The sequence below is a fragment of the Furipterus horrens genome, unplaced genomic scaffold (genome assembly GCF_987537825.1).
Source record: "Furipterus horrens unplaced genomic scaffold, mFurHor1.1.pri manual_scaffold_3, whole genome shotgun sequence".
Classification (NCBI taxonomy): domain Eukaryota; kingdom Metazoa; phylum Chordata; class Mammalia; order Chiroptera; family Furipteridae; genus Furipterus; species Furipterus horrens.
In genome coordinates, this window is record NW_028327173.1 from 200,348,487 (window position 1) to 200,362,928 (window position 14,442).

Consider the following 14,442-nt stretch of genomic DNA (forward strand, 5'->3'; position numbering starts at 1 on the left):
CGGTAAACTCAAGAACCGATATCAGAGGAAACAAAGGAGAAGCAAGAGTGATTTTGAAGTTATTTTGTGGATGAGCAAGTATGTAACTTGAAGACAATGAGATCCAGGTAATGGAGAACTCAACAAAACAGAAGAAACAAATGATGGCCCCAGACCCCAGAGAGGTGAAAAGAGATGAAATCTAGAGCTGAGGGATGATGCTGAAAGGAGCTGGGATCTCTCTTGCTCTGGAGCAGAGGTTACAAACACTGTTGAGGCAATGAGAAGTAACTCTACTTGATGAAGAGGCCATATGTTCAGTAGTCCAAGCAGAGATTCTTGGCTTCAAATCCTAGCTCTGCCATCAACCAGTTGTGAGATCTCCAGTAAGTGTCTTTGCATAGAACTTTCATCATACATCCAAAGAGAATTATAATAGTATCTACCTCATTGAATTGTCATGACAAATGTCATGACAGCTACCCTTTCCTCTGCCAAGAGAAAAAGGATATCTTAAGAGAGGCTAGTCACAGAAGAAAATAGGTGGATGGGGGGCTGAAGTTGCTGGGAAGGGTCTGCTGAAGGGCAGAATGTCCAGTGATCCCAAATGAGAATGATGCATTGGAAAGACATAGCAGTGAATCCTAAGTGCATCCAATGGCCCTGGGTATGTGGTGTGGAAGACAAAATAATGCCCCCTACCTAAAGCTGTCCACCTTTTAATCACTGTATTTTAGTAGCAAAAGGGATTCTGTGGATGTAGTAAATGAAGGATCTTGACATGGGGACCTCATCCTGTATAATCAGGCAGACCCAATGTAATCATAAGGATCTTTATAAAAGGGAAATGAGAGGGTCAGTATGAGAGAACGACAGGTGGAGAAGGAAGCAGATGTTGGAGTGATGCTCTTTGAAGACAGAGAAAGAAGCCACAAGTCAAGGGAATGCAAGCAGCCTCGAGAGGCTGAAAACAAAGACTTCCAGCCAAGATGGAGGCCTAGACTGACATGTTCTGTCTCCCTCCACAACTAGGAAGGACTACAACTACCGCAAAACCAGAAATAACCAGAAGTTCCAGGAAATAAAGCTACATGGAAGTCCAATGTATAAAGTCATAAACAAGTGGTGCTCATCCGGACGGGTAGGAAGGGCGAAGCCGTGGCTGAAAGATTGAGCTGTGCTGGAGGCAGCAGCTGCAGCAACGAGCAGTGGGACCCGGTAAGCAGACACTCGTATTTGGGGGGAGGAGAGAAGCATCTGGGAGCTGGCCCCGGCTACAGACCAGACCCGTCGGCTCACAATTCCAACACCGGGGAAGGCAGACCCCCATTGTCTCGGACTGTGAGGCCCGGAGAGCGTGGGGATGGAGGAGGAGGCTCCCAGTCTCTCAGCGGAGAGTAACAGCAGGAATCCATCTTGGACCCCCACCCCCACGCAAAGCGCCACAGCGTGGTGAGAAAGGTCGCCGGGATGTGATGAGTACACAGGGCTCCGCCCAATATAGCGTAGGAGGTGTGACAGCACCCCACCCAAGAAGAAAAGATAAACAAACGGTCAGAATGGCAGAATTAATGATTGAAATACCAATCACACAGCTAACCAAAAAGCAAATAAGGGACTTGGCCGATGAACAAACAGCGAATCTTTCTGAGGCTCAGTTCAGACCTGTAGTCATAAGGCAGCTTACAGACCTAACAGCGGGACTTAATCAAGCCAGGGAAGGAATGAAGGCTAGTCCTGCTGAAATGAACAAAAATACATATAAGACAAGTGGTGAGGAAGGAAAAACCAGAGATCAAATCAACAAATCGGAACATAGGGAGGGAAGAAACAGTCAACGAGTGCAGAAAAAGAAAACGAAAAGTGAGGAATATGAGGAGAGGCTCAGAAACCTCTGGGACAGCTATAAGCGAATGAACATTCAAATTATAGGATTGCCAGGAGGTGAAGAAGAACTAGAAATTGAAAAAGTATGTGAAAAAATAATGAAGCAGAACTTCCCTAACTTGCGGAAGGAAATGGACTTACAGGTCCAGGAAGCACAGAGAGTTCCAGATAAACTGGACCCAGGGAGAACCACACCAAGACACATTATAATCAGAATGTCAAAAATTAAGGATAAAGAGAGAATCTTAAAAGCAGCAAGAGGGAACAAGAGAATTACATACAAAGGGGTCTGAATTAGACTATCAGCTGATTTCTCAAAGGAGACTTTCCAGGCAAGAAGGGACTGGCAAGAAATATTCAAAGTAATGAAAATCAAAAATCTACAACCGCGATTACTCTATCCAGCGAAGCTGTCATTCAGGATAGACAGGCAGAGAAAGTGTTTCTAGGACAAAGTAAAACTAGAGGAGTTCATCAGATCCAAACCACTGTTATATGAGATGTTAAAGGGACTTGCTTAGAAGAAGGAGGATCAAAACTATGAACATTAAAGTGAAAACTGCATCACAACAACCAACAGCAGAAGCTAGGGAATAGAAACGAAGGCAAACTAAGTAGGCAACGATAGGGGAAAAAGAATTATAGGTATGGGGAACATTTTGGGGGGAGGTCAGTGGGGAGGGGAAGGGGGGAAAGGGAGGGAGATGATGCAGGAATTAAGAAGCGTAGTAGGAGGGAGTGGAATAGACAGGAAGATGTTGAAAAGAACTGTATGCACAACCAATGGGCATGGACTAAGCGGGGGGGACTGCAGGGAGGGAGGATCACAGGGTGGAGGGGAGCAGAGGAAAAAGAAATTGGAACAACTGTAACAGCACAATCAATAAAATAAAATAAAAATAAAAATAAAAAAAAAAGAGGCTGAAGAAAGCGAGGACACAGATCTTTCCTGGAAGTCTCCAGGAGGACTGGAACCCGGACGACACCTTGTTTTAGCTTCATAAGGTTCATTTTGAATTTTTAATCTCCAGATGTGTAAAAGAAGACATTTTTGTTGTTTTAAAGTCTGTGTAGTTTGTTACAACAGTAATGGGAACCTAATATATAGAAAACCCAAGGGGCTGGCTCAGCTGAAGAACCAGAAACACAAAGTTCAGCCGGAGAAGCAGAAGGTCCAGGAACTGACCTTAGTGTGTGTCAAGACCTGTACTACACTGCTCTGTTATTTCTCATGCTGTGTGCCCCATCACACCCAGGAGGGGAGGTAGCAGCTAAACGGAACAAGTCATAAGGAAATAAACTTTGAAATTCAAGGCAAAACAGTAACATACACTTTCCATTTAATTTACTTAGGCAGAACCTAGCAGCTTGTCAGTGAGGCAGGATATTGTAATTAAACACTAAATTGAATGGTGGCATTGCTTTGTTCTTGAAAGCTTGATAAAGCCGTACTTACCTCATTGCTAAATATACCAGAGAGCTACAGAGGATTAAAATTTGGCCCAATCTCCCAACCAGAAGAGAGGCAGCCCAGGCAGATGCTACAATGTGGATTTCTTAGAACTTATATATAAATAGGAATAAGTTAAGAGTCTGGAACATCAAAATCCTGAAAAATCTGCCAAATAGCCTTATAATTTCCACAACGAAAGACCTTTTGCTTCTAGGCTCTCTTTCTAGCGGAACACCATCATCACACAGCAGAGCACATATCACATGTGACATCAATGGGCCTCGGTAGCTTGTGACGTAGGAACCCCATTTGGCAAATGAAGAAAGTGAGGCTCGAAAAGTACAGCAATGAACTAAAGGTCCCAAAGCTTCTAGGAATCAAAGGCACACTCCCTGATTTCTTGACTCACTCATGGGTTTTCTTCCCCATCATGCTGTCTCCCTGGAAAAAATATAGTACATACCTAGCAGCCATATAAAAAGAAGCAACGATCCTTGAGCAATGAATTCCTAAGGAACTCTCTTTTCCCTCCTGCCTTGCTCTGCATGGCCTGCTCCCCCTTGCCATGTATGGTGCTGATGGATCAGAAAAGGAAAGAAAGATTTACAGCCCTCCCTTAAGATTCCCTAGTCCTATGAGTAACCTTTTAAAAGGCACTGACTTGAACAAGTAGAATTCTTCAGAGGATTTTACTGAAAGCTTGGTTCTATGTGGTACTTTGTGAGCTAAGGAGGATGCTCATAGTCCTCGCTAACTAACCTTTGTTGAATTAGAAGCTTACATTGGTCAGTAGAAACCGATGGTCATTGGTAGAAGAATAAACCAAAAGGATTAAATCCCCTCTCTCATTTTACAAAGCAGAGAACTGAAACCATAGTTTTTGTGCCCACGACAGCTAAGTTGTTTCTTTCTGATTCTGGAACTTGGAACTCATTAGGGTGAGGAAAGAGGTGGATCAAGAATGAAGGCCTCTCTTGTTCTCCAAAAATGTAGTAGCGGAAGCGATGGTGAGTCAGAAGGTGTTTTTGAAAATAGTACAGATTCCAAACACAGTGAATAGACCTGATTGTCCACAATCAAGTCATCAACCTCCTCTTCTGTTGTTCTAACTGGATTCATCCACAGTATAATATAAACAACAATTTAAGAGCACAGGCTTTAGAGTCAATTATTATATATTTGGGTATAAATTCTGACCCTGTCACTTAACAGCACTTTGACCATGAATATAAGTCACTTAATTGGTCTGTGTCTTCATTTCCTATTCTGTGAAATGGGGTTAAAAAGGCTTATCAGAGTTTGAGTGTGAAATTACAAACACAAAGTAATTACTCCACACTGGGTATTAAATAAATATTGCATATTATTATTATTATTACCACCTCCATGCTTAGTGATACTTTTAAGTATAAATATATCCATATATTTGGAACTCAGTACATGCCTCTCTGATAATACTAAAATATATGTTTAGTAAAGATAAAACAGACTTAAAGAAATACTATACACTTATTTGAAATTAATGAAATCATATAATTTCTCTAGAGGGGATGACTCACAGTATTCCTCCTTCAGTAATGTATTATTAATGATCATTTCCTGAGATACAACCAGGGTAGATTCAGGACAGAGAGAGAGAATGAGAATCTACACAGTGCCGGTACTCCAATTAATCACCTTCTGTTTCTGTAAATAGCCCTAAGTGAAAGAATCAAACTATTATGTTTTGTAAATGAATGATCAGCACATGCTCAGAAACTCATCTGTCATGGTCTAGTTTTGCTGCCTGACAAGAATAATGAAGCCAGCACATTCTGAATTCATAAAAAGTCTGGGTTGTGGTCTACATAAAGTCCACATTTAATCAGGGTGGGACCAGAAGAGAGATTGAGTGCCTCCCTGGCTTGGCAGCGAGGTCAAAGGCTTTGTCATCTGTCCTTCTCAGACACAAGAGGTGAAAACCACGTGCAGGGAGGGTTCCAGGGGAGGCTAATTGTGCAGCTTTTCCTTGCAATGGAGATGTTTTCCCAGTAGAAGACTCTGTTTCAGAGAAGTCTGTTCTCAGTATTCACCATGCCAAACATGCTTCAGAAAAGGCAGGATAGAAGAGTTGGGGCTTCTTTTGGTTTCTTTCATATTAAGTAATAAGTAGGAAACCTAACCCTTAAATATTTTCTGTTAACATCACCTAAGACATAGGTAGGTAAGGTTTTTTCCAAGTCTATAGAGATATGAGAGGGGACAAATTAGAAGCACAGACTGTTTACTGTAGTTGTATTGAAAGTGATGGTAATGTGCTTTTCTCTGGACAGATTTGTTTATTTCAATGCAGAATATCATGTACTAGAATCTGAAAAGATTTCTTACCTACCTTAAAAATAAAAGGAATAAAATCACAACGTTAAAAAGAAATAGATTGGTATTTGTGAATACTGATAATGTAGCAGGCCACAAAAAGAAAAGAAAAAAAAAAAAAAAAGCCTAGTAAATGAAGCTCCAGGCTGTATAGGGTTTCTGTAAAAACTAACGTCAGCCCTATATTTAAGTGAACACTGCAAACTAAAAAGCAGCCTACAATGTGAAGTGGGTTGAGGTAATTTCCATATAGTAAAGCCAGCCAAAGTAAATAGATCAGAAAAAATCGGTACAAAGGAAAGAGCAAAACCCAGTAAATTTGAGCAACTTCCTGTAGAGATAGTATAGACTATACACCATGTAGAAAGTCACAATACTTACACTTAAAACACCGGCTGTGACTCTGAGGGTGGCCACATTCTACCACCAGGGGGATGCTCCAGCAATCCTGTCTTCCCCTCGGGCGAATTCCACTGGTCAATTGATTTTCTGCTCATGTGTCCTTATTTCTCTTCTCCAAATGCACTTCCAAATTTTGATAATATTTCAATGTGTTATAGAGTTAGGCAAGTAGTTAAATAACTTAAGAAATGCTTCTGGTGTGAGTTTTGATTCCTGAAAAGTCAATGAAAATAAGGGGAACAGATAGAAGTATCCTTCTGCCATTGGATATACAATCATTTGTCTTTACAGAGATCTGGCAATGAACTGACCAAGTGAGCTGAATGGATTTTTTTGAAGCTCATTTTCCATAAGATTCTGTAGCAGCCTTACCAATAGCAGAATATAAAACTACTAATAAAAAAAAAGTAAGATTTTTTTTAATTTTATTGAATTTATTGGGATGACATTGGTTAATAAAATTATATAGGTTTCAAGGGTACAATTCTATAATACATCATCTGAATATTGTATTGTGTGTTCACCACCCAAAGTCAAGTCTCCTTTCATCACCCATGACCATTTATCCCCCTCGTACCTGCTTCCACCTGCCCGCACACCCCTTTCCTTCTGTTTATCACCATACTGTTATCTGTGTCTGAGGATTTATTGCTAGTTTTTTTGTTTGTTTTGTTTTGCTTAATACTTCACCCTTTTCACCCAGCCCTCCAAGTCCCCTCACCTCTTACAGCTGTCAGTCTCTTCTCTGTATCCATGAGTTTGTTTCTGTTTGTTTGTTTGTTTATTTGGTTCATTAGATTCCACATATAAGTGAAACCATATGGTATTTGTCTTTCTCTGACTGGCTTGCAATACTCTCCTGGTTCATCCGTGCTGTCACAAGAAGGAAGATTTCCTTCTTTTTTACGCCCCAATAGTATTTCATTGTGTAAATATAGCACAGCTTTTTTATCCACCCATCCATCTACTGATGGGCACGTGGGCTGCTTCCAAATTTTGAGTATTGTAAATAACGTTGGAATGAACATAGGTGGGGGCATGTATTCTTTCGAATTAGTGTTTTGGGTTTCTTCAGATATATTCCCAGAAGTGGAATCACTGGGTGATAAATACTTTTTTATTGTGCATTTCTTTATCACATAGGCACAAAAATGTAATGGGTTATACTTCATGTCTTATGTCCTGCAGTGCACTTATAAGTTTGGAGGAATTTGCTTTGTCTCTCTCTCTCCCACTTCCCTCCTGACTTTTCCAGGAAGAAGCCGAAAAACTCCTGTTGAGCTCTCTAGAACTAATGAACATCTGTTGCCACACGGCACAGCCCCGGGTGGCGCTTGACCTTAAGGGGCTCTGGGAAAACCTAAATGACAATGAAGCAGTGCAGATCAGCTCTAATCTTCCCAGGTTCAATTTCTATGGATATATGAGGAAGTATGTTCTCTAAAAAATAAAATAAAATCTCAGATCTTCTAGTGTTATCAAGTGCCTAGCCCAGTGTCTGGCACTTAACATATATTCAAAACACAAGAATTCTCATTGGGAGCGACCCAGATTCCAACTAGAGAGCTATTAGCGTAGCTCAGAGAGGTGCTTTCACTGCTGGCTCACAGCAGGTGGCCCACTACAAATGACACAGTGGAGTCTGGGTCCCACACTCTTTTTGATTATTCAGCTTCTCCTCAGAGGTCTGCCCTGTCATTGACAGTTTCAGTAGGTGAGATGTCATTATTGGTGTAGTCAGCATCCTCCAGGCACCAAAGCAACTAACCTTGGCAACCTTGAAGTGTTCGTCTTTATTGAGGATTTTCCGTTTGACTGAGTTGAAATAGAACTGAATGCCTGAGAACTGGACTAGACTGAGTTAGGTGGTTTCTTCCTCCATCTTCCCTGAGTGTTTTATTTTTAAAAGATATTTTCCTTTAAGGCTTTTTTGAGAGAACTTCTTTTAACATTAGATGCCTAACAGCCAGAAATCACACAAAAAAGAAATTTTCCTCTCAACATGAAAATTTCATTGAATGGTGAAGGTGTTTCCACCAGTCTAGAGCAAATGCTCTCATTAATATCATCCATCATCATTATAAGGGATAAAATTAGAAGACACAGGACTAATAGTGTACCCACAGACTCATTATTTAAGTACCAAATATTAACAAGGGATTTATACCACCTAGTGTGGTAAATAAAATGAAAAATGAACAGGTCTGCTAATCCCTACAAAATTCACCTAAAGCAGCATGCCTTTGGCAGAAAACTTAAAAGTAATGTATAGAAAGAGATAAAATTAAATTATTTGCTATACTCCAATACAGAAGCAACAGCAAAGAGGCTGCCAAGAAATGCCAAAGGCTTCCTTTGCTCAGCTGGGGGCTGCAGAATTACACAGGGGATTTCAAAAGAAAACTCAGAGGTAACACATGGTCCCAAAATGATTTGTTCTTTTCAATAAGTCCTTTGTAGATGATGAAATAGGATTCAGACCTGGCTTGGCATAAGAGTCTAAGAAAACTCGCACCTTAGATCTGCAAAATGAGGAAGATAATCATGTGAGAATGGAAAACTGAGAAGGCGTTGGAGACTTACAGAGAAAGGAAGATACAGAGATTCCTTAGGACAGGTTTCCTTCCCCCATTTTCCATCTCTACCTTCGCTACTGGCTGCTACTTGCCTCACCCAAGACAACACATGCACCTGTCTAAACAGGTCTGCTATAAAATAAAATACTAACCGGTTTCAGCATCTCTTTCTGATAACTGCATTCTGGAAAAAGAGAGCCCAGTAATGGCTTTCTGGAACCCATCAAAGGAGGATTGTTATTCCGGAGCAGCCAGGAGGGGATACAGAAAGGAAGTGCTTTTAAAGGAGGCAGGAACACTTTCAGACCAGCAGGAGGGTTGGAGCATCGAATAGTGGGGCTGAGGATGAGGATTTCCATGGCAGCGAAGAGCCAGGCCACTCTTGCATGTATCAGCATACCACTCATGGGAGGAGACTGGAATGCTGACAGGGGTTGGTACAGAAGGATGAAAACGCTTATACAGATGTGTAAAGCAGGGTATCTCTGTGGGCTATGGCATCACTCTCAATAACAATAACCAAAAATAACATAAAGGAAGAACAACCTAGACAAAGGATCCAGCAATCCCCGCTCTTCTCAACACATTATAAGCCTGAGATTAGTATAGTTCCCACACAGAAGGAAAGGAAATCCCAGTGACTGATATTGAATTTCCCACCAGCCAGATAACACTGTAGAGAGCAAAGAGCAGAAAAAAATTTGATTTAGAGAAATAAAGATTGTGACATTTCTTGCACTTTAAGTTATGGACTAAAAATTATAAGTTGATTTTTATACAATATATAATTTTTATTGGAATTATAAAATACACAATTCCTTATTTTCCTGGAAGCAGCCACCAGGAAAGTGGGATAAGAAGAAAGGCTCACAACTGACTCTCAGCTACATCCTCCTTCCTTGCTCTTTTGTGATTCAACTGTCACTTAAGATGTGCATGGCGGGAATGAAGCGACTCAACTATATTACTGATGGGAATATGCTCCCAGCATCAATGAACACTGGCCAATCCCAGTGCTCAAATACATGGTAATGGTGTTTATTCAGACATTCACTCATACACCTCCTGTGTCCTGGATGCTTATATTAGATAGTGATGTTTCACAAACAAGAATTCGTAAGTGCCCAGCGCCGTGGAGGAGGCAGGTATTTAAACAGAGTTCCGATCCAACCGTAATGTGCTAACTGCGGTGGCAGCTCTGTATGCACAGGAGAGGTCAGGTTTCCAGAGTCTGACAGACTTGGCCTTAAACCTTTGCTCCTCCACTCACCAGTTATGTACCTCAATCAAGTCCTTTAATTTCTCTGGACCTTGGTTTCTGTGTCTGTAAAATTATGATTAAAACGCCTGCCTGATAGACTTGTTGTGATGATTAAATGAAACAACAAAGATAGCTAACATTTACTAAATGATCATTAGGCACAGTTCTAAGACATATACATTTCTAAATGCATTTAAACTACACATTATCCTATTAAGCATTTATTACTATTATCTTCGCTATACATATGAGGAACCTGAGGTTTCTCATCTGTATAACAAGCATATACAAATTTCTTAGGTTATGAAATTTGTCAAAATTCTAACAATTTGATAAATAATAGAGCCATGAATATTAAAGACCATGTATTGTGAAAAATAATTGAAACAAATAGTAAGTGGTTTTAGGAACATGTGAACAAAAATCTTACAGTAAACTGAAGAAAAGAGTAACTAGCTTACTATCAGATTAGTAAGGGGATAACATTTGAGCTGAGTTTTGAAGGGTGAGTAAGAGCTTTCCAAATAAAGGTAAAGGGGGAAAATTAAATAGAGAGGGGAGTATTTGCCAGTCAAGAGGTATGAAATAGCCTAAAATGGAGTTGCAGATAGGGAGCAAGAAGCCCAAATGGACTGGGGCAGAAGGCTTTCTGAGATAAGGAAGTAGAACTGAAGAGCCAAGATTTTTAGCCTAAGTCAGTCTCATCCTGCATACACAGACAAGGCAGGCTCTGTATGCACAGGGAGAGTTCTGACGTCACTCTCCAGGCAGTGAGTGGTCATTAGAGTCTTTGAGCGAAAGAGGTATGTGAGAACATTATTTAGCAGGTGGATACCTAAGAAGAGGGGCTATTACAGATGGAGGTCAGGAGACACTAGCAGTGACAGGAAGACCAGTTAGAAAATTGTTCGGAAAATCTAGGTGGGTTGTGATGATGTCTTCAACGAATAAATACAGCAGCAGTGGGAATGCAAATGAGACAATGCAGGAAAGAGATCTTGTTGAGTAGAATTGGAATTAGTAACAAAGTGGCTGCATCTATCTATTTGCTCAACAAATGATAGGTGAGAAGCCACTAAATGCCCTCTACTATGGCTAAACCAAGAAATAGCATGCGAACCAATAATGGACGTGTTTGGTGATGGAGAAAAGAATGTAGCCTCTGACAAGGGAGACTGTGTCAAAGCTTTGAATAGAGAATGTAAAAATTGAAGACAAGCTGTGTTGGGAATGGAGAGTTGGTTTGGGCACGTGCGTGACATGTCAGGTTGAGCCAAGACTGGACAATTGAGTCTAAAACTGGTAAAATGGCTCAAACTCAACAGTATAAATTCAGGAGTGATAGCATTTTCACAGTCATATGACTTGAACATCCATTCAGTAATTTGAATGAGGCCAAGACTTATCTCCATTTCTCAGGATGTGCAGACCTTTCATGGCAATGCATCACCTTGGCAACTGACATCCATATTGCAAAGACTGGACCCATGATATTCAGCATGGAGCAATGCTACCACAGGGATCCTTCCATCAGGGAGAGCTAGAATCTTATGTTTTGTCCTTCTTCAACCCTAACTATTCATAATGAGCCCTAGAGGAAACTTATCTAAAATGGGTGTCCATGTAATACAATATTTCTTCCAAATTAAGCAATCTATTGCTTTCACTATGGGTTTTGATGTTTTCGACTTGTTTACTAGGTTTCCCTAACCCTTCTCTATATATCTAGAACTATTATTATGACGAGCCTGTTCTCTGATAAAATGGACTGTAAATCTATCTCTCTAGAATCCTGCAATGTAATCCGAGCTTGGTAAGGAGCAGCCAGTCGACAGATTTCCCAGGGAATTAAATGCCATTTGCACCAAGAGCTGAGAAGAGTGTTTGAATCTGACTCCTCCTCACCATGTTGACCCAGTCATTTACTTCACTTACATAAATGTATTTCCCTGTCAAATATTCCCAGAGCCAGTTCGGCTGGTACATGATGCAGCCGTAAAAATGTTTGCCCACCCAAACGATTTGCTGAGGGCTACAAATACACTTGTCAGCATCTTGTCACACATTTTGGGTCCCAGCAGAGACTCCTTCAATCATGCAACAAACTTGTGAAAAACACCCACTATTTTCATAGCACTCCTCTATGTGTTTGAAGGAAAAGCAACAATAATCTCTAATGTTTACTGAGCAAAGGTATCTGGGAACCAAACACTATGTGACATGATTTTCTTGCATTATTTTCTTTAATTCTCAGAAGATATTTCAGTATCTTTTATTTTCCAGTGTTTAATACTTTCATTTATATATCCCCTTTGCACAATATCAGCTATACACAAAATACTTGATAAATGACTTTGGAATGTATAGAGTAAAAGGAAGAATGGAGGATGAGTCTCTTTTGCAACAGAACATTTGTTATTTGACAGTATTTATCAGTCTTCAGCTCAGAAAGAAGCTTACAAGGAGGGTGTTAATACAAACTAAGCACAAATGAAACCTTAAAACCCTTGCAAATCAATATAATGTATAAATGAGCATAGATGGCAAAGGGTGAACAAGTTATCTAAGTGCCTGGGAGACCAGGAGGGGAGGATAGCTTGGAACCTGATAAAGACAATCAGAAAAAGTTCCATGGAGGGGAGACTCCAAAGTGGCAAGATTTGTACAAAGCCTCAAAAGAAGTGGGAAAAATTAACAATGAGCACAGTTGTCTTGTTTCTTGGCAAATGCTTACATGCCTGTGCCAGTGGATACCCTGGAGATCAATAAGTCCTTAACTGCTGTTCTCACATAATTGAAAAACTATAGGGGAACTTCTGGCCCACCTTTAAGGACGAGTCATAACTTGACAGCTCTATAGAGAGAGGACCTGAACTTCCTCCCGAAATGCTAGTGCTGACACCCAGCTGCCCCGAGTAAGCCTTTCAGTAAAAACTCAATAACCTCTTTGCTATACTTCATGAAAGAGGAAAAGTGAGCACTTTTTCTGACAGTTACTTAACCTCTTCAAGCCCGAGTTCCTCATCAGTAAAACAGCAATGTCCTCTGTCTCTCAGAGGTGTTGTGAGGAGAAACTCAAAAAGCCAAAGCTTCACAGCTTCCAGATGGGGAGTATTTCTGATTCCATAGTAACGACTTCTAGACAAACTTACGGTGATCTTTGAGGTTAACTCATGGGACTATGTCCACCTCTGTAAATTAGAAAATCCATATCAGGGTTTCTCAATCTTGGCACTATTGACATTTTAGGCCAGGTAATTCTTTGCTTTGGGGGTCCCCTGAGCATTGTAGAAGTGTGGGTAGCGTCTCTGTCCTCTATTTCCTAGATGCCAGTAGCAACCCCTTAGACATGACAATCAAATGTCACCAGACATATTCAGATGTCCCCTGGGGGCAAAGTAATCCCCAACGGAAGGCCACTAATCTATATTATTGTAAAGTGAGTATGTGTTACTCAGTCCGTTTTCTAGCTTTTACTTTAAATGGTATCATAGGAAATTTAGTCAAGTCTCAAGAAATGGAAACTAAAAGTGCAAATGAGTGAATGTGTGGATGAATTACTTGATGGATTGAGAGACTTGCATATCTCAACCAATTAAAAGTCAAGTTAGGACATCATCCCACCCTCCATGTTAGATGATAAGAAAAACAAATACTGTCATTATCTTCAACGGGACCTAAAGACATGTCCAGGACAACCAAAAGCCAAGTCTAACTGTGATGACACAGGAAAATAATTAGTCTCATTTGTCTGTATTTTCTTGTCAAAGTAGACACTCCATAGCACTTATCTTTGTCTTCTAAATAGCAACTGGCACCTAATAAATGTCTTATATCTGATAAAGAACATCAGGGAAATTGTCCTGGATGTCCATTTAAAGAGAGTGGGAACAAAAGGAGTGTCCCAGGCAAAGAGAACAGCACTCGCAGAGGTGTGGAAGAGGGAGCATGCACACTCAGCTTTGCTACATAATCCCATGCCATCCACAGGTCCGACGGCTACCAAATCATAAAGCCAGTGGACACTGTTACAAAAAGACACACTCTGTCTTCATATGTATATAATTATCATTAGCACTTAATGCAGCATACAGAAGATAATCAATATAATTTTGTTGGGGGGGGGGAATGGATATACTGAAACCACAGGACTCTAGAATAAGGGATTCTGCTCAAAGCACAGAGGAGGCCCTTAGCTCAGCAAGCAGTACACTGGCACTATTCCTTACCCATAAAAAAGGTAATAAAAGCAAACCTATAGGCTATATTTATCAGTTCAAGAATAGTACAGCTATAGACAGCGTGGTAGATGAAACCCCTCTGAGCAAGATTTGGGCCTCGCTCTGCTACTTAGCAACCGCATGACTGACCATGGGCAGGGCATATATCCCCTCCAGGTGTGTCAATGGGAGTGATGATCCCTTCCTGAAAGGTTGCTTTGAGAATTGTGATAGCCATTATTATTTGGAGCACTCATTTTCTTGCTTCTTTTAGAGAACAAATCCTCCCAGTTCCACCCCCAACAGAAG